General features: G+C 44.4%; 1 pseudogene; it reads right to left on the bottom strand.

The window, feature by feature from the left end:
- Positions 1-15,637: 15,637 nt before the first annotated feature.
- On the bottom strand, positions 15,638-16,304 carry LOC115322607 (annotated as a pseudogene).
- Positions 16,305-18,876: the final 2,572 nt, after the last annotated feature.

Here is an 18,876-nt window from a genome sequence, read left to right as displayed (position 1 = left end):
TTTGTGAGTGGTGCATTACAGCTTTAGCTGCTTATGCGCTAAGGCTACGAACTCGAGGTCCTGAGTTTCAAACTTGTAACCGACAATGAGTCTTATTCAATGGAACTGCCGAGGTCTCCTACATAATTATGACGATGTTTGCTCCCTTTTGGAGGAATATCGTCCACTGGCAGTGTGTCTCCAGGAAACTCACCTGAAGGGGAGTCAGTCAAGTGTCTTTAGGCACTTTAATTTTTTCCGTAAGGATAGAGATAACTCGTCTTACTCTTCTGGCGGCGTGGCCATAGTAGTGCAAAAATCAGCTGTATATGTGTTGAGGTTCCCGTTCAGACCGCCTTGGAAGCAGTGGCTGTTCGCATTCTGTCAGACCGTCTGATAACCTTTTGTTCACTTTACATTCCTCCAAACTTTCATTTAAGGTGTGAAGACCTTGAGTCACTCATCGCTCAACTCCCCCATCCATTCAATATTCTTGGCGATTTCAATGCACACAATCCTTTATGGGGCAGTACTAGACGCGATACTCGTGGAGCAATTGTTAAACGGTTTATTTTATCTACAAATTTGTGTCTGTTTAACGAAAAGAAACCTGGATATTTTAGTGCACCCACAAACTCATTTACATCAATTGACCTCTCTATAAGTGAACCTATTTTATTCTCACTCTTTTCATGGCAGGTTACAGATAATCCTTTAGGCAGTGACCACATGCCGATTATTTTAAGATGAAATAACCCAGGTGCAACCCTCCCCAGCCGAACTCCCCGCTGGAAATTTGAGAAGGCAAACTGGTCAGAGTTCAGCGAATTCTCACTGCTCGCATGCACATCTCTTGACAAGCTTTCAATTGATGAAGTGAATGAATACTTAACAAATTGTATCCTTCAGGCGGCCATAATGGCAATCCCCATGACCTCGGGACGCCTCCTACGCCGTCCCAAGCCTTGGTGGAATGAAGAATGCTCAGAATCACGAAAAAAACGAAACAAGGCATGGAGCATATTTCGACGGTATCCGACATCAAGCAATCGTCTTCACTTTAAGCAAATGAAGGCCCGTGCACCGTACATTCGCCGGCCATTGAAAAGAACAAGTTTCCAAGGCTATGCGACGTCAATAAATAGCCACACATCCCCGAAAGAGATCTGGGACCGAATTAACAAAATCAGTGGATCTTATAGTGCTTTCACCACCCCCTGTTATCCTGCATCGGAACCTGTCCAGAAAGTCTAGAGCAACAAGCCGATATTTTCGGGGAGCATTTCGAGTTTGTTTCAAGTTCCAGGCACTATTCAGCATTATTTCTTCGGCTCAAACAACAGAAAGAAGCCAGGACCATAAAGGCACCTGGTGGTGCACGGGAGCCGTATGATGGATTCTTCACCCTTATTGAACTGAAAATGGTCCTTCATAGCGTCAAACTCTCGGCAACTGGTCCTGACGGTATCCACTACTTCATGTTGAATCATCTCCACCCGTCTACACTTGATCTGGTTTTATACCTTTTCAACAGAATATGGGAGGAGGGACGTTTTCTATCAGCTTGGAGAACGGCTACAATTATCCCTCTACTTAAACCTGGAAAAAAGTCAGATGCTGCTACTAGTTGCCGGCCAATCGCATTGACGAGCTGCTTGTGCAAAACCCTCGAAAAAATGATTAATAGACGACTGATGAAGCACCTGGAAAAACATTGCATCCTGGATAAATACCAGTGCGATTTCCGCTCGTCCCGCTCGACGCAGGATCAATTGGTTCGATTGGAGACAACTGTTCGAGAGGCCTTTGTCAATAGACAGTACTGCCTCTCTGTTTTTTTCGATCCCGAGAAAGCATACGATACTGCCTGGCGATATGGAATTTTGAGGGACTTGATTGAAATTGGTATTCTGGGCTCTCAATGGCATGTTTCATGCCATTGAGAGCTATTTAGGTAGACGCACCTTCCGAGTAAGGCTGGGGTCTGTACACTCACGATGGTTTGTACAGGAAAACGGTGTTCCACAGGGCGTTGTCCTAAGTGTTACTCTGTTTGCTATAAAAATCAATTCTATCGCGCGTGTCATACCACCATCAGTTCACTATTCGCTATATGTAGATGACCTCCAGATCGCTGTTTCCTCATGTAACCTTGCAATCTGTGAACAGCGTGTTCAACTGACTATTAATAATGTGACAAGGTCGGCTGACAATAACGGTTTTAAGTTCTCCACGGAGAAGACTGCTTGTGTTTGTTTTTCACGAAAACGTAGTGTGATGCCGACGCCTTCGTTGACCATATACAGTGCACCAGTTCAGATAAAAACGGAGTATAAGTTTCTAGGGCTTATATTTGACTCTAAGCTCTCTTTCAGCCAGCATATCAAAACTTTAAAACAAAAACGCCATAAATCCCTTAATATTCTGAGAGTTCTCTCCCACATGACTTGGGGCTCCGATCGACTATGCCTTCTAAGAATCTATAGGTCGATTGTGCGGTCACGCCTAGATTATGGATGTTTGGTGTATGGATCAGCGAGTGCATCAACACTGAAAATGTTGGATCCAATCCATCATGCAGGGATCGGACTTGCCACTGGTGCGTTTCGTACATCCCCTGTGGTGAGCCTCTATGCTGAAGCTAAAGAAATGTCTCTAGAGAAAAGGCGAGATGTCCTAGGTCTAATGTATTCCCTTAGGATACGGTCTGTAGTACAACATCCATGTCGGGGACTAGTCTAGGGAACACGTTTTGAACGAACCTTCCAAAGGAAGCCCGTTGTTAAGCCTCCCTTTTTATTGAGGAACAAGACTGCGGCCGTATCGGCTAGCCTTCAGACAAACCCACCTGTTACTCAGCTTTTGGGAACAGTGGCACCATGGGAACATGATCTGCTCATCACAGACTTGTCACTTACTGAGTACACTAAGAAAAATACCCCACCAGAAGTCTTAAAACAGGAATTCTTTGAGCTACAAAATACTTATAAAGACTACACCAGCTTTTATACTGATGCCACAAAAACCGATTCCTCTGTCGGTTGTTCCGTGATTGGACCATCACTTAAATGTGTGCGGAGGATTAATTCCAGTGCAACCATCTTGACTGCCGAGTTATACGGTTTACTATTGGCCACAGACTAGTATATTATCAAAAATAGGCATCCATACTCTGTAGTTTGCACTGATTCACTAAGTGCTCTGAGAGCACTCATATCCCTTGAGATAGCAAAAAACCCTTTAATAACTCAGCTACAGCATAAAAAGGTTGCTGCGGCTAGGGACAACAAATTGCAGATAGTCTTTTGCTGGTTGCCTAGTCACGTGGGTATCCCCGGAAATGAAGCTGCTGATCGTGCCGCTTCCACATGTGCTACAAGGAAGGTTGATATTCACGACATACCCTACCAAGACTACAAAGCGACTGTAAAGAAAAGTATCAAGTGTAAATGGCAAGAGGAATGGTCCCGCGAAACCAACAACAAAATCCATGTTGTGAAGCGGATGCTACAGGAGTGGGCGAGTGCCCGTCATAGGGACCGTTTTTTCGAGGCAATCCTTTGTCGGTTAAGAATTGGCCACACACATCTAACACATGGGTATCTGCTTCGCCGAGAGGATCCACCTGCATGCGAACACTGCTCAGAACCATTAACTGTAGTGCATATCCTTCTTGAGTGCCCCGCATATCACAGATACCGCCAATTCTACTTCGCCCAGTTTTATTCAGCACAGATGCCTTTACACCTTGCTCTTTTGCTTGGAGATGAACCTTTTATAAATCATACAAATGTTTTTAAATTCCTAGAAAGCACTGGACTTTTACGTAGACTTTAAACTTGCTTTGAAATTTTTAAATTTTTCATCCACATTATTTATACACAGATTCATGCACATCCTTTTATTCTATCACTGGCCACTAGAGCACTCTATCCTCTTTAGAAACCAGTTATGAAATAGTCACAAACTTTGGCGCTCTATAGCCTTAGATGCTTTTGCGCCATTAAAACTCAATCAATCAATCGAAAGTTTTAGGTGATTTCCGGAAATTTTCAGCGGGAGATTAAGGCCCGTTCCTCTAAGCTCATGTCATTCATCTCTATGTATTAGCGGGCAGCCATATGCGTATAGGAAGATTCCTTAAGTCGCTTATAACGTTTGAATCAAATAACGACAAACTCTAAAAGTCTATCATTTGGTCCAGAGTGCTTGCGCTAAATTTGGGTACAAATTGAGTGTTCTGCAATGCATAGTTTATTTTCGCGATAAAACAAAAAGCTCAACATTATTGGGGGATGCTTCGTACAAAATGGTGAGTGTGCAGCCACATGTAAAAATGGAACATGGGCTGACATCGTTTCGAGTAAAGATGGCACACTTCCCGTAGCTATCAGTGAACAGCACTTGCACTATCATAGGGGTGGACGGGGCACATGCGTATTAACATTCTTGCCACAACATGTCCTGTACTTAGTAAGGACTTATGGTACGTGTCCTGTAATTTAGAAATATGGAACATGTTGTGGCAGCAAAGTTAGTAGGGATGCGTCCCGTACTTTAACGATTTTTTTTCTAACTGTGTGACGTCATATGTAGGCCTTCTCTTCTAGATGGTATTACTCCAGTGCAGGCCACGGTGTTGTCCGGATAAACCTTTCTACCAAGAGAAAGGGCATCGATCCATTTTGAATTGATGGAACCAGTTAGGGACCTCTTCGCGTTTTCGACGCCACAAAGAAGGGCGTTCCTTTTCTTATATATATATATATATATATATATATATATATATATATATATATATATATGAAATTGCAGCCAAAAGCATTGAGGCTTTTTTTATTACCGACTATTTCACCTTCAGACCTCGAGGGACGGTGGAGTGTCCAAAAGATAGCCGAAAACAATGGACGAGAACAAATGTGATCGTGGCCACCCGACACCTGATTCGGTGTGGATATTTTCACTCACACGCTTAATTTTATCTACGAATTACGGGGCACAATACTTCCTTAAATTACGCAAAGTAACGTTAAAGGGAAACTCCGCCGAGTTTTTGGTAGACTTCGATTTGGCTGGAAATTTGCTGACCGCATCGATAACCCTTTCTCAACTGATAACCAAAATATTTCCTAAAAATGAAGTTTCCCCCCCGAAGGTATTGAACTTTCAAGTAACGCCGGCCGGGAAGGTTTTAGGAGGCGACTCTCTACTGGGAACAATGAAAACTCCCTACTTTTCCCTACCCGCGTACGTCACGGACGTGGAGGCGGACGAGCGACTCGGGCAGCCGCGGAGTGGCTTTCCGGACGCCAGCGATCGAGATTATTTTTTCGCAGCTTCAAGGTTGAAAGTTCCTTTGCAATGGGCAGCAACCTGTGCTCCGCGATAGATTGGTGAAACAATGCCGAGAAAAAGCTTCTTTCTTACCCTTGTTTTCGTGGGAGAAAAAAAAAAAGCGTTCCCTGGCAGCAATGGAGGCAGTCACGTCAAGGTGCTTTTGCGCGAGCTGTGTGGCGAGAGAACTACTGTCACGTGAAACACTTCACTTTTGCTCGGAATACTTTATAGCCGCGTGCTGCGAGTTAAGTATTCTTCAGCAGCTGGCACAGCTTCAAGAGCGGCAATCGCAAACTCAAGCCGGCTGTAACCGCTACGACATCCATCGAAAGAAGAGCGCTAATAATATTGAGAAGTATACTACACAATCTAGCACTATAGTCGACATTTTGCACAGTTACATTGGTTATTGAAAATTGGTTCAGTGATTTTTTTATTATTATTTTTTTATATTTCTGTTTCGGACATCGAATCTAGCTCGGGCTACTCTCGGAGTTCCACTCACGCGGCCGATATGTTCAAGACGAGGAGTGAAACGTGTAAACACAGTTCAAGTATGAATTTAGACGTGACTTTCGACAATACTGCTATTCCTATCTGCTATTACAGAGGTTTATGGAGCAGGTGTTGAGCTCCATTAATATGTCATAGAGCCTTTGCCTGGTTTGTCAGATGGTTGGCGTGCAATATTCTCTGCAGAAGAAGTGATGAAAACGTCTTTAATTTATTCTATTGCGGTGAAATTTTATATAGGCCTGAAAAGGTTTTTTTAATTATAGAATTAATAATGTCGTTGAGGGAAGGCATGCAAATTTACAGCTGATGGAAGCTGTTCTAAACCAAAACTTAATTTAAAAAAATCTTATATGGAATTACCCCCTTCCCATGTGCTCTCGTGGATGGGTGTTTGAACGCGTCGTATTCTACTCCAAAAGAAAAAAAAAATTACGGGCGCACCTTTTTTTTGTAGTTTTTGTTAACTTATTTTGAATTAAAAGTTTTATGATGCATTTCTGTACCTTACGCATTATTGTATCTTCAAGCAATTATTCTTTATTTGAAGATGAACAGTGCATTTATGTATTTTATACGCATTCCATTGCACCTTGATGTTTGGATTGGTGGTTGCAAAGTTCACGATTTTCATGACCAGTGACGTTCCATCAGATCCGCACGAATGAAGTTCATTCCATTCTATACATTTCATATTTTACGAGAATCGCAGTCTACATGAGTTGGGTCACAGCCCAGCACGAACACGTTCATCGCTTTGGAAGGCGAGCAATGTACTCGCCACACGCACGAACGCTGAAAATGACATCGACCAGAAGCGCTTTTCAGAAATGGTCTATAGATCTTTTGCTAAGGGTGCATATTCATGCCACAAAAGTTAGTTACAGGTGCTGGCGCCTGCAACAATAACTTTTCTAAAGAAAATCTAAAACAAATGGAACGTTCCTTGAGGTCATACGAGCGTGTGGGGAATCTGTACCCACATTCCGAGCATTTTCTGTGGTGCTTTGGCAATTTCTCAAAAAATGTAGTGCGTGACTCTTCGTCCTTTCTTCCCCAGCCATCTTCGAATAAAAATAGAACGGATTCACTAGCGATATCACGAAACTAGCGAGCCGCGGCTTGAACGTACAGAATTGCAAAAACGGTTTTATCAAAATTCCAATTGCTCCCGTTTCTTCTTTTTTTTTTTTCACTTATAGTTTAGAATTTAGGGCAATGTCATATTTTGTGCAAATATAGATAACTATCAACTTCAAATATCACGAACGCCCAGGTTTTCTCGCCGCTAGACGCGAGATAAGCGGGCGCGAGCGTACTTGATCGCCGGCCGGGCGCGTCATTGCACATCCGTGACGTCGCGCTTGGATGTCACGGAAAACTGGGGAAAGCTAAAGAGAACGATGTTTAGGTTTCGGCGGCAAACAAAATATCACTTTTTTTTTTTTTAATTGGCTAGAGTGTATCTGGGAGAACGAGCTAGGCATTTCAGAATCAGGAAGCCATTCGCATTCGGATTATGCCTTTACAACCAAACGTTTCAATCTTAGAAAGGTAACGGGAACGCTTTCCTTTCGAACCGCTTAAACTGGTAACGGGAACTCATTCCAAGATGGAGAAGGAACGAGGAACGAAGCTTCGTTCCTGCCTTGGAGGAACGTGTACAACCATACCTCTTGGTCATGCCGTCATCTCCCGTTTATCTCGCTCTCCCTCTTAACTTTCAAGTGACCGTCCCCGAACGAAATCCTTCGAAGTCCGACTGTTTTCCTGCACCCGTTTCCGTTTTGTGCGTAGCTCTGGTTGCATGGTCGTCCTTTTACCGTTTTATATTTCCCCGCCCTATCGCGTTTCCGTCTTTCTGGTGTCGTGCGGTGCTTTAAACAGCGAGTGGGAATTACCGATTATACGTCGAATGCCGGTAAGTGGCGCACAAGACGCGGGCGCCTCCCGTCTGCGTGCGTGTTTGCCCTGAGGACGTCTCGCCTCGGGGCACAGACGCTCGGCAGCGCTGTGGGCTGAATAAGCACCACCTACAAGACAAGGCTCGAGCGTGACGTCATCTTTAGTGGACTCCCGACCCGCGCCAAGCGGGAAACACGTCCATCTTGGCGACGCCCGCGCAAGGCTTGCGTCTCTCCTCTCTCTCTCTCTCTCCCCCCCCCCCCCCCCCCCCATAATCAGTAGTGAATCTACTCAGCGTCGCCATTCTCGAGTCAGCGTCGCCGCCAGTGCGTTTTGCGGTGTCTCACAGCGAACGCGAAGCTAGCAGGCGGCGACGCCAGACGCACGCCTCTGACGCTGTGTGGCGGCTCTGGTCGAGCTTCTCCGTGTTTGTCACTTGGGGCGCGTCGGTGGATCCACTAGGGATGACGTCACGGGCGAGCCTTGTCTTCTGGGTCGTATTGGATGAATAGACCTCGCGATGCGTGAGAAAGCTTCGAAAGACCAGCTTGTTTTTTCTCGTTTTTGTTTGTTCGTTTGTTTGTTTTTGCGCTCGGACATGCGCATTTAGATGCATCCGTTGATTTCCTGCCGCCGCTGCGATTATTTACCACTCGGCATCTATATTATGAACGAGGACTGTGGCGAAGAAAACATATCGAAAAAATAAATAAATCGAAGGTCGTTTTCTCTCTATCTCTCTCTCTTTCTCCGTGGTTTGACGCGTGCAACCCCACCGACAAACATATCTATCTCTATTTCTATCTGTGCATAAACACGGTGTTTTCCCAACAACTAATACTAGTTTTTTTTTTTTTCTAGGACGACATTGAATTATTTTTTTTTAAACTTCGCCGACCGCACTGGACGTCAAGGAAGGAATGAAAAGTGTCCTTAGCAACTATACATTCTTGACTCCTGATGGTATTGAAACATTGTAGTGAACACATTGTGAAGGAAAGTCAAGCGTATTGCCTCAAAATTCTTAACATTTATTTCCGAAATTAATGGTACCAGCTGGCTAGATAACATTATCTCCATTTCACTCGCCACTTTCATGGGTAAATAAATTGTGAAAATATTTTTCATAATTAATGAGCAAACGAAGACTCTTGGTTCAATACTAAAATCGCCATACGAGGGTGTTAAAAAATAAAAAATAGACAAATAAAAAAAATCTAACCTATAGTCTGTCGCAGGTTAAAGGGAAACTGAAGCGATTCTGTGTTTGAGGAAAAACACCTAAATCGTCTTCATTTGGCCTCCAGGATAACGAACGTCAAGATTCCTTTTCAATTTTGTTCACAAAGGCTGCAGAAAACTGTTTTCGATGTACCGTTGAAACCCCCTTTCCCGGAGTGTGACGTCATATTCAGAGTTTTCGGAATCTCCGCCCTCGCGCATCTTCAGCGCCTATCAAAGCTATGCACGCGCACTCTTGCCATTTTCAAAAAGGTAAGAAAAAAAAAAAAAAAAAAAAAAAACTTCACGATTTGGTAGCTAAGCTCGTCGAACACAAAGTTGGTTCCGAAGTTCGCGGAGCGTGCTGCTTGAACTCTCGCGACGATGGCGTCGCGCGGGACGAGGTGTCAATCATCCAAACTCTCTCGGAGCTCAAATTCCAGCGAGAATGTGAAACACAAGGTCGCAGCGAGCTTCATCGGAGCTAGCGCACGCGAGCAGCGCCGTGGGCCCTGATGACGTCGCGGCCGCCTTTCCCTACATCCCTACGGCGCCTTAGAATCCATCCGAGTGAATACTGTCTAAATTGTACCTAGGCGGGCTGGGAATACTCAAAACTTTCTCGTCGCTAGATCCTGGTTTGTGTGCGTTATCGATGGCCACAAAGTGACGTTTCGCAACTTTGGGAAGGAGTTATTTGAGGCCAAAATTTCCGCTTTGGAATCGAGGCGAAGATTGAACTTTCTGATATTTTTAGCCACTGTCAACAACATGAATTGATATTTCTGATACTTCCTCCACTGTGAACAACGTTAACGGGCTCGCCGAGAGGTGGTGTGGGAAGTGACGTCGGTAGTGTTTGAGAGACGAGGAAGCTTTATTTTATTTATTCGTAACTGTCCTGCAACGCCATCAGGCATTATCGCAGGGGGATAAACTATAAAAAAAAAATAAACATTTCTGAATTTGCGGCACACACAATCGCACTGGGCAAGGCATTCCACTTCCTAATTGTTTTAACAAAAAAATGAAAGCCGTTTACAACTCCCTGTAACACCGAATCAGAGCGCAGCTCTTGAGGAGGAGGAGAGGAAGGTACGGAGAGGAGGCTTTGCCCCTCCCCTCCCCCTCTCCTGCTCGCCTCCCATTTAGGGGAAATTTTTCCGCTAGATTTAGCGAGGAAATTTTTCCGCTAAATTTAGCTAGGAAATGTTTTTGCTAGATTTAGCGGGGAAAATTTTCCGCTAGATTTAGGGGGGAGATTTTTCCGCTAGATTAAGTGGGGAAAGTTTTCCGCTAGATTTAGCGGGAAAAATTACCCATAATACACCGTGCGGTTACGCCGACGCCGAAGGCGACGCCGCTCAAGCCGGAAACGGGCGCCTAAGAGCTGCGCTCTAAAAAAAGAATTTTGGTCAATTCCATCCTGGTGTGGTATTCTTTAATCTTATGAATATGGGCTTTTCTATTTGAGATATAATTTTGTGGTAATAAGTAAAATGAGCTGTTAATCCCAGTTAAATTGTTATATATGTTTTATAAAAACTTCAAGCGCAAATTTCTTCGTCTTAATGCCAATGTAGACCATCCAAGTTCTTTGATCATGTCGGTTATACTCTCAAAACGGCCGTACCGCACCAAAATGAAACGAGCGGGACGCTCTGAATTCTTTCTAAAGCAACAATGTGGTTTTGCTGAGAAGGATCCCAAACGGTGCAGGCGTGTTCTAGCACTGAGCGTACATAAGACAGGTAGGCGTGCTCTTTGATAGCTGTAGTTGATTTCCTTTAATTTGGTTTTAAAAATTCAAGTGCTCTGCCGGCCCTCATAGCAACGTCATTAATGTGTGCGTTCCAGGTGCAGTCAGAAGCGACGGGGGACGGCGACAAAAAAAAAAAGGGGGGGGGGGGGGAAGAAAAATCCAAACTGGTCTCAAAACACACGCGCACAAATTTAGGGCCAGGAAGTTCCATATAGAATGTTTGGAGTAGAAGGTGTGTGTGTGTGTGTGTGTGTGTGTGTGTGCGTGTGCGTGTGCGTGTGTGCGTGTGCGTGTGCGTGTGCGTGTGCGTGTGTGTGTGTGTGTGTGTGTGTGTGTGTGTGTGTGTGTGTGTGTGTGTGGAGAGAGGGGGGGGGTGATGGCAGTGGAGAAGGGGGATATCTCTTCCCCTAACTTTTTATTATACTTTTGTGAAATGTCTGGTCACTACATAAGAGGCTATTGTCTGGGGCTGGGGCGATCGCCTCCCCCCTCCCCTTACACCTTTCGGTTCCTCACACCCTCTGAATGCTGACGATTGTCATATACAAAGAAATAAGTTCTTTACAAACAACACAATCGTCAGCCTGTTAGCTGACATACAGGCTGACGATTGCCTGACATCTGCCTGTATGCTGACGTTGTCTTTCAAACTGATAATAATAATGTGACTCATTGGTGTGAAGATCGGCTCATGGAACTTAGCGCTTCAAAATGCAGATATATCAGCGTGTCACTTGAAAATAACATCTGTTCATCCTACTACATCAACAACTCAATTCTGCTCTCTGTGTCCTCCTATAAATATATTGGTGTGCATCTAGCCAATAATCTTTCCCGGAATGTCCGTGTTGAATATGTCACTAAAAGCGCTAATCAGTTAGGCTATCTAAAAAAAAAATGTTTCGCTAACTCCTGTGCATAAGGCTTTTTTTATACAAAGGCTTAGTTCGCTCTAAACTGGAATATGCAGCCTCTATCTGGGACTCAGATATCACCCTTGCATCTTCTGTCGAGGCCATTCAGAATCGTCCGCTCGTTTCATCCCTTCAAACTATCGTCGCACAGCCAGCGTCACTTCTATGAAAGCATTTATACCTTACCTAACCTCACTTTTTGTATAAAATGATCTCGTTAATGCGTTTCTCACAAGATTTCACGCTCTAATCTCACACTTCGTGGAACATTGTTTATAGAACCAACAAATTACCAATTAAAGGTAAGCGTCCTCCATTGTAACACCTTCCCATTTAATACCTCTTTTCTTCCCCACACCGCAATAAATTGGAGTCGCCTTCCCGCACCCACGTCTCAATAACGGATGCTGCTAATTTTATAATTGCGATTACTAATTTTTTCTTCCTTAGCCATTGTTTTTTTTAATTACTTTTGCCTTCATTCATTTTTGTCTTAAAACTCACTCCTCTTTGTAATGCCTTCGGTCCTTGAGAGAAAATAAATTAAATGAAATAAAATACATGGGTATCCACCCGCAAAAAAATATTTGCAAGGTATTTTTCACCCTAAACATAAACTACACATTGTCGAATGCTCATTTTCTGCCCAATGTAGCGCTAGAGGTCCGAAGAAGATGCTAAAGTTTCAGCACTAACTGTTACTCTATACAGCGGTTACAGATGACTTTCTCGGACTTTTAACGGGAAAATGGCTGCCGACAGAGCTTTCGAATAGATGGAGCTTTATGATTTCAGTTACCGAAAACGGGCAAAAACGGGCCCAATTTTCCTACTGAAATTAAAAAAAAAAGAAGTCACTTACAAACTTTTGAATAAGATACCGGTTAGTGCTGAAACTTTGAAATATGGTACGAACCGCCAGCGCTACATTTGGGCGGAGAATAAACGTTCGGCGATGCTTTGTTTATTTTTTCTGTGAGAAGAACTAAATATTTGGGGGGACACGCTGTACTTTTGAATAGGCAAATATTTCGAAAGCCAAAATTTAAACCTATTTTTGAACAATTATTTTTATTTGCTTTGTGTTTTACTAGTAACAACGTATGATTGTGCTCTATCAAAATATAGTATTTGTTGGTATGGCTGCAATTGAAACTTGAAACTTATCTCTAGTGCGTTGTGGCAGCGTCCTCGCATAGATATATCCGGGACAATATTGTGGCATCAATACAGATCATTACTCCGAGTTAAAAGTGAACACGTGAGCTTAAATTATCTGAAATTGCGTGCAATGCGAATTAAAGGTTGTTTTACTCCGGCAACAAAGCTTGCCGTTTTCCAACGCACATTTAACAATATTGCCGCGTGCGTGACCGAGAAGAAACGCCTCTCCGTGCATCTAGAAGTTTCGTGTTTATTCTTACCCCGAACGCAAAAGATAAGGATGCCGGAATGACCTCGCCTAGTCAGTCTGGCCCTAGCTAACTCCCGAACATTCTAGGTCGAGTGTTCGAGACGACGAGTGCAGCAGATAAGGAGCCGAGCGCGGTATTGCCGATTCCTTCAATGATTCACTCTCGCGCTAGCCAGCTGTCACGCCGACGCACCGTCGCTTGCTGCTGCCGTCGTCGACGCTCGCTGCTGCTTTCTCGACGTGTGTTCTACCTATTGTTTCTCGCACAAGTTCGCCGATTAAATCTTTATTTCAGTTCATTATTCATAGTTTTTTGCATTCATCCGTGACATTTCTGGTGGAGGTGCGTGGCAGGAGTGAACACGAAACTGCACGGAGTAGCGTTTCTTCTCGATCGTGCACGCGGCAATATCCCAGATTCTCGAGAGATATCTCATTGTTATTATGACTGGCTCCCTTGACAAGTACTCCATAGCTTAGCCAAGTCAATGCGGGTTCTTTGCTGGTCGGGGCACCGTTGTTCTTCTTAAAACTTTCTCAGACACTTTGCATTACTCTTTTGATAACAATATGTACACGTGTGCGCTCTTTATTGACCTAGCTAAGCAATTCATTTTTATATAATTTGTGCAGGGTGGGCTTTCGCGGGATGTTCTATTCATTGCTCAAAAGCTTTCCCTTGAATCGTATCAAGGTTGTCTCTCTGGGCAAGTCTCGCAGTTCCCAATCGTGCTTAACATCTTGGGTCCTACATGGCTCTATTCTATCATCGTTATTGTTTAACGTCTACGTCAATGAGCTACCAGCTACAATTACAAGTTCCACGGTACCGAAATACGCTGACGACACTATATTATTTCCTCGACATCTGGTATACCAACGTGCGGGTTGAAATACTTCAGGCAGACGCAATAAAACTGATGGACTGGTTTTCGGAAAATAAGCTGCGAGTAAGCGCTTCTAAAACTAAACTTGTATGTTTCAGCAATCCCCTGAAAGGCGTGAGCTTGTCATCTTTAGTTTTTCCCCTTGACTCCGATTGCTTGTACATACCTTACAAGCGTCGCCATTGCTGGGTACTGACGGTCATTTTTATTTATTGTTTTCTTCGAACTTATTTTCTTCTATGGCCGCGAATGACGACACATGCAAGGTATGTATACACAAATTGCGAATCCGTCTATTATGTCAGCTCCATAAACTGCCGAGGCATTCACTTTGATTGCGCTTTATCGTAGAACACACATATGCCGCACTTACGTCAACGGTTGAGATGACGTGGGAGAGGAAAGAGGAGGTTTGTGCGTAACTTAAATACTCGATCTACACAAGTTACTCTATCTCAAATACCTTTTGTCAGTAGCCTGTGTTCGGGCTACTTCCGCGCATTCTTTTTGGAGGGTGAAGGTCGGGACATACGACGAGGGGCTCGCCGGCTCACCATAATTGTAAACCCTCAGCACAGAAACAGCAATCTTCTCTATCTCGTGAGTTGAAGCATTATGGTAATCGGGTGGAAATAGCTCCAAAACACTTCCCGTCTAGTCTTAACAACTGGTTTTCTGTTATTTCCTCAATTTAATCTACGAGCTGCCGTCAAAAATAAAAAAGGCAGTAGGAAGTTGAAAGTTTACACCGTCAAGAAGTTTTCGTTATACCAAAAAGAGGTATTTCTATACCCGTTTTCACCATAAGAACCGTAGTAAAAAAAAGTCCAGCCTCTCGCGGAGGATTGCTAATTTCCCACTTTAAATTGATAATTAAGATATCTGTAGGTGAATTTTAGATTAGATATCTGTTATTTTATCAAGACTACACGTTCTAAATGCAAAAAACATTGCTTTTCCTCGGTCAACAAAATCTCGTGACAACTACTTCGCGCCGCGCATGAACAATGGGCAAAACTTCCTTTTTTATTGAGGTGAAAACGGGTATAATGTAACCTGTTTTTTGCTTTTTTTTCTCTCTAAAAAGTTTCGGTATTCGAAAGCGGTCTGGCACAGGAGGCGGAGGGCCTGTCATTGTGAATTAAAAGGTTAAAAGCGCGAACAAAACGAGGGCAATAAAGATACAAAGACAGCAGGACAGGCGCTAACTCTCAACTGATTTTATGAACTATAGTAGGGTGTAACTCATCCAAAACCAAGTTTTAATGTTGTCATTGTGTTATTTCGTGATGTACTTTGGTACTAAGTTACCAACTTACCTTCGAGATCAGAAATTGTTATAAGGCGTATCGGCTCCTGTCTTGAAAGAGAAAGTCACGCTCTTTATTTTTGGTAAAATTATTGCAACGTTAGCTACATTTTGTTCGTAAAGCATAACCTCATCATTGCATGTTGTAGAGGTGAATTATTTTTCGTTTGAAAATGACAACCATGTAAACATCAAGTTATTTAAATAAATAGATTCAATTATATCGCAGGATTCTGTGCCAGGTTTTTCTGACACATTGGAATGATATGTAAATGAGTAAAATATAACGTAAATGTCAGTGAAGACTAAAACATCAGGTACTAAAACTTGTGAAGACCCCTTCACCACTTCTGACTTGTGAAACGTGAAGTGAAACCACTCCTGCAGTAATAAAAGTCACGAGGTTCCCTTCATCACTTCTGACTTGTAAATCTTGAAGTAAAACCACTACATCTTTGGAATAAGGGACATGGAAACGTCGCCGTCTCGTTTTACTTTGATTCTTCGAACCTGGAGGGGTGAGTACACAAAGAAGTGGCACATGGTGGGGTTCAGGACATACAACGACACCTGCACTTGGGCGTAGAAGCTGTGGCTTTCTTTGAGCAGCAATGTCCCATTTACAAAATGCAGGAAGTCAACCGACAAGTTTACCTCCTTGCCAAAGATGGGCTTGTCACGACACCGGTAGGGGCATTTGATTTCCAGTAATATGGTGTCGTCGCGAGCCTGCACTAGGCCACCTCGGGTGCAACAAAGCCGGCCTTGGACCTTGCTGACGACCAAACCTATCCGGTTGACGCTGCAGCCTTCCCTTTCCTCATACTCCTTCCTTGCGGTAGGCCCCGTCTCGATGCCATACTTGCAGGCTTTTGACCGAAGATCTGCATCACGCAGATCTTCGAAGCAGATCTTGACCGAATATCTGCTTCACGCACACGAGTTCTGCGTGCTTTAGAACTTGCAGAAAGTCTCTCCTTTCTGAGCAAGTGCCATTCAGGATACAGAGGCTCTGCTGCACGGCCATTGTTGCAACAGAGTTACACGTGTCTGCATCACGCATGAACTGTTCAACATTTCCAATGTCTTGCAGCGTGCACTCGGCCGACGAAAAGCAAGGAGAGCACCACCTCCTGCAGACGTTGCGCGATCTGGTGGAGTTACAAAAAAAAAGCCCATAGCATCCTGAGCGTTGTTCATAGAATCATCTCCGGAATGCACAGGGTGTCAGAAAAGAAAATTTACAAGGTTTTTATTTCCGAAAAAAATGAACTAGGCATCGCCGGACGCTCATTCTCCGCCCAAAGGTAGCGCTCGAGGTCACAACCAGATGCCAAAGTTTCAGCCCGATCCGATACCTTAATCAAAAGTTATAAGTGATTTTCTGAAAATTTCAATGGGAAAATGATGGCCGACAGAGTTTTCAAATACATGGGGCTCTATGGCACCAGAAACCAAAAACGAGCAAGAATGAGTTCCATTTTCACTTTGAAATTTTCAGAAAATCATTTATAACTTTTGATTAAGTTATCGGATCGGGCTGAAACTTTGGCATCTGGTTGCAACCTCTCAAGCTACCTTCGGGCGGAGAAGGAGCGTTCGGCGATACCTAGTTTCTTTTTTCGGTAAAACAAAAGCCTGTAAATTTTCGTTTGTGACACCCTGTACCTGATAGGAGGATTAGGGCATGCTTTTGGAGGGAACGTCTCCTGGAGTTGCACTCCTTTAACATACAGCTTCATCTGCCTGTTAGAGGGCGCCTTCAACTGGCTCGGTCGAAAAGTTTGGGTTGCGGAGTCTTCACTATATGCGACAAGTGCCGCTGCGTGTTTACATGTTCCTTCGATTCCTACTTCGCGGTCGCACTGGGCTTGGATAATGTGTCTTGCCGCATCAAGCTACAGAGAGTTTGGTTGATCAGGGAAGTGACTAAGGGGTCCTCGTGTTTATCTAATGTTATGAGAGGTTTGTACCAAAAGTAACGAGAATTAATTTATTGTGGGCCACACTCGGCACTGGACAAGTGTTACATAATCTCTTATTCAGGGAGAAAGGGAGGACAATTTTCCCAGTTCGAATGTGTAGACGGGTTGTAGGACGCCAAGAAGCTGCATTTTTCCGATTTATGTTAGCCTCTCACCATGGTTGCCATGCGAATTTCAGTCGATCAAAATATATAAAATAAATCTTTCTTGAAACTGGGCACAAAAGTTGCCCTATGTGCTAGACATGTTACACACTGATTATAAATATATCAGTTCAGCCTCTGCTCGGGTGTTTCAGTGGCATAAGGCTTTTAAAGAAGGATGGGGAAGCGTTGAGCTAAAGTAGCGATGCGGGCGAGTTGGTTGTACATATTTGGAAACGTGACAACAGCGCAGAGAAAGACGAAGACTGAAGAAGAAAACAGGGCGGGTGGACGACGAGCTATCGAGAAAACCAGACGTGCGATCCCGAACTCCTGCTCAAGGTCAAACCATTGCACCAACACGAAGGGGACCTGGAGCCCCGTTGCAGCCGCCTTTATCATCGACGACTGCCAAAGACGCTCCAACCAGCCAGCCGACACACGAAAGGGCCCTTGGAGCTCCCCGAAAGGGGATTTTCAAGGGTCCAAAGATGAGTACCGGAGCAGGACCGGCTAAGCCTACTGCTGCGCTTGCCCGTTCCATCCGGGCAGGCATTGGCGGCCAAGCACCAGCGACCACTGCGTCCTATTGCTTGACCTCTCTGCCCAGTACTCCTGTACCGGCATCAGCGTCAGATCCTAAATGCTCTCTGCAGACACCGGCTGACATGGACCACAGCTACCACAGCAACCAAGATAATCAGACAGGTCACGCCAGTCTGGGAAAAAGGCCTACTGACATTAACGGCGACTCCGCTGAATTATCGATGACATTTGCCGAACAACAGGCAGCAGAAGTTATCACAATGGATCACGAATCAACAGAAGGAGACCTTGAAGGATTCATCCTTGTACAACATCGAAGACAAAGGACAACGGGAGTCCCGGTACTCCTGACGCCTTCAAACGAGACACAACGCCTCCAGCAACTAAATCCGCTGATGTTGAGCACTGATGTCAATACGGCTGCAGGCGGCCCTATTATACGCCACCAATTTACTGCCAGGGGTGGTCTTCTAGTCGAAGTTGCAGAAGTTTCTTCTGTCAACAAACTCATGCAGGTACAAACTCTCGGGGGCATACCAGTACAAGTCACCATTCCTACAACCTACCTCCAGAACTTTGGACTAATCAAGGGAGTACCTCTGTGGTACACGGACGCTCAACTGGCTGAGTTCCTGCAACCAGAGGGTGTCGTCGCGGCCCGCCGCCACTATCGCCGTCGAGGAAAGCTTGGTGACGCAGCAACACCATCCGACCGTGTTGTTCTCACCTTCCGTCCGAATACGGAACGTCCCTCGAAAGTGAACCTTGGGTTCACCCGACATGAAGTCGCCGAGTACATTGAGGCACCACCTAGGTGCTACAATTGTCAAGCACTCGGCCATATTGCGAAGTACTGCAAACAAAGCCCCAAGTGCAAAAAGTGTGGAGAACCACACCTCACCAAGGATTGCAAAGGGGAGGCACCTATGAAGTGCGCTAACTGCGGCGGCAATCATCCAGC

Source organism: Ixodes scapularis, unplaced genomic scaffold, assembly GCF_016920785.2.
Source record: "Ixodes scapularis isolate PalLabHiFi unplaced genomic scaffold, ASM1692078v2 PGA_scaffold6__148_contigs__length_123643588, whole genome shotgun sequence".
In the NCBI taxonomy this organism is placed as follows: domain Eukaryota; kingdom Metazoa; phylum Arthropoda; class Arachnida; order Ixodida; family Ixodidae; genus Ixodes; species Ixodes scapularis.
Note: the sequence above shows the minus strand (reverse complement) of the source record. Positions and strands in the feature narration are given on the sequence as shown.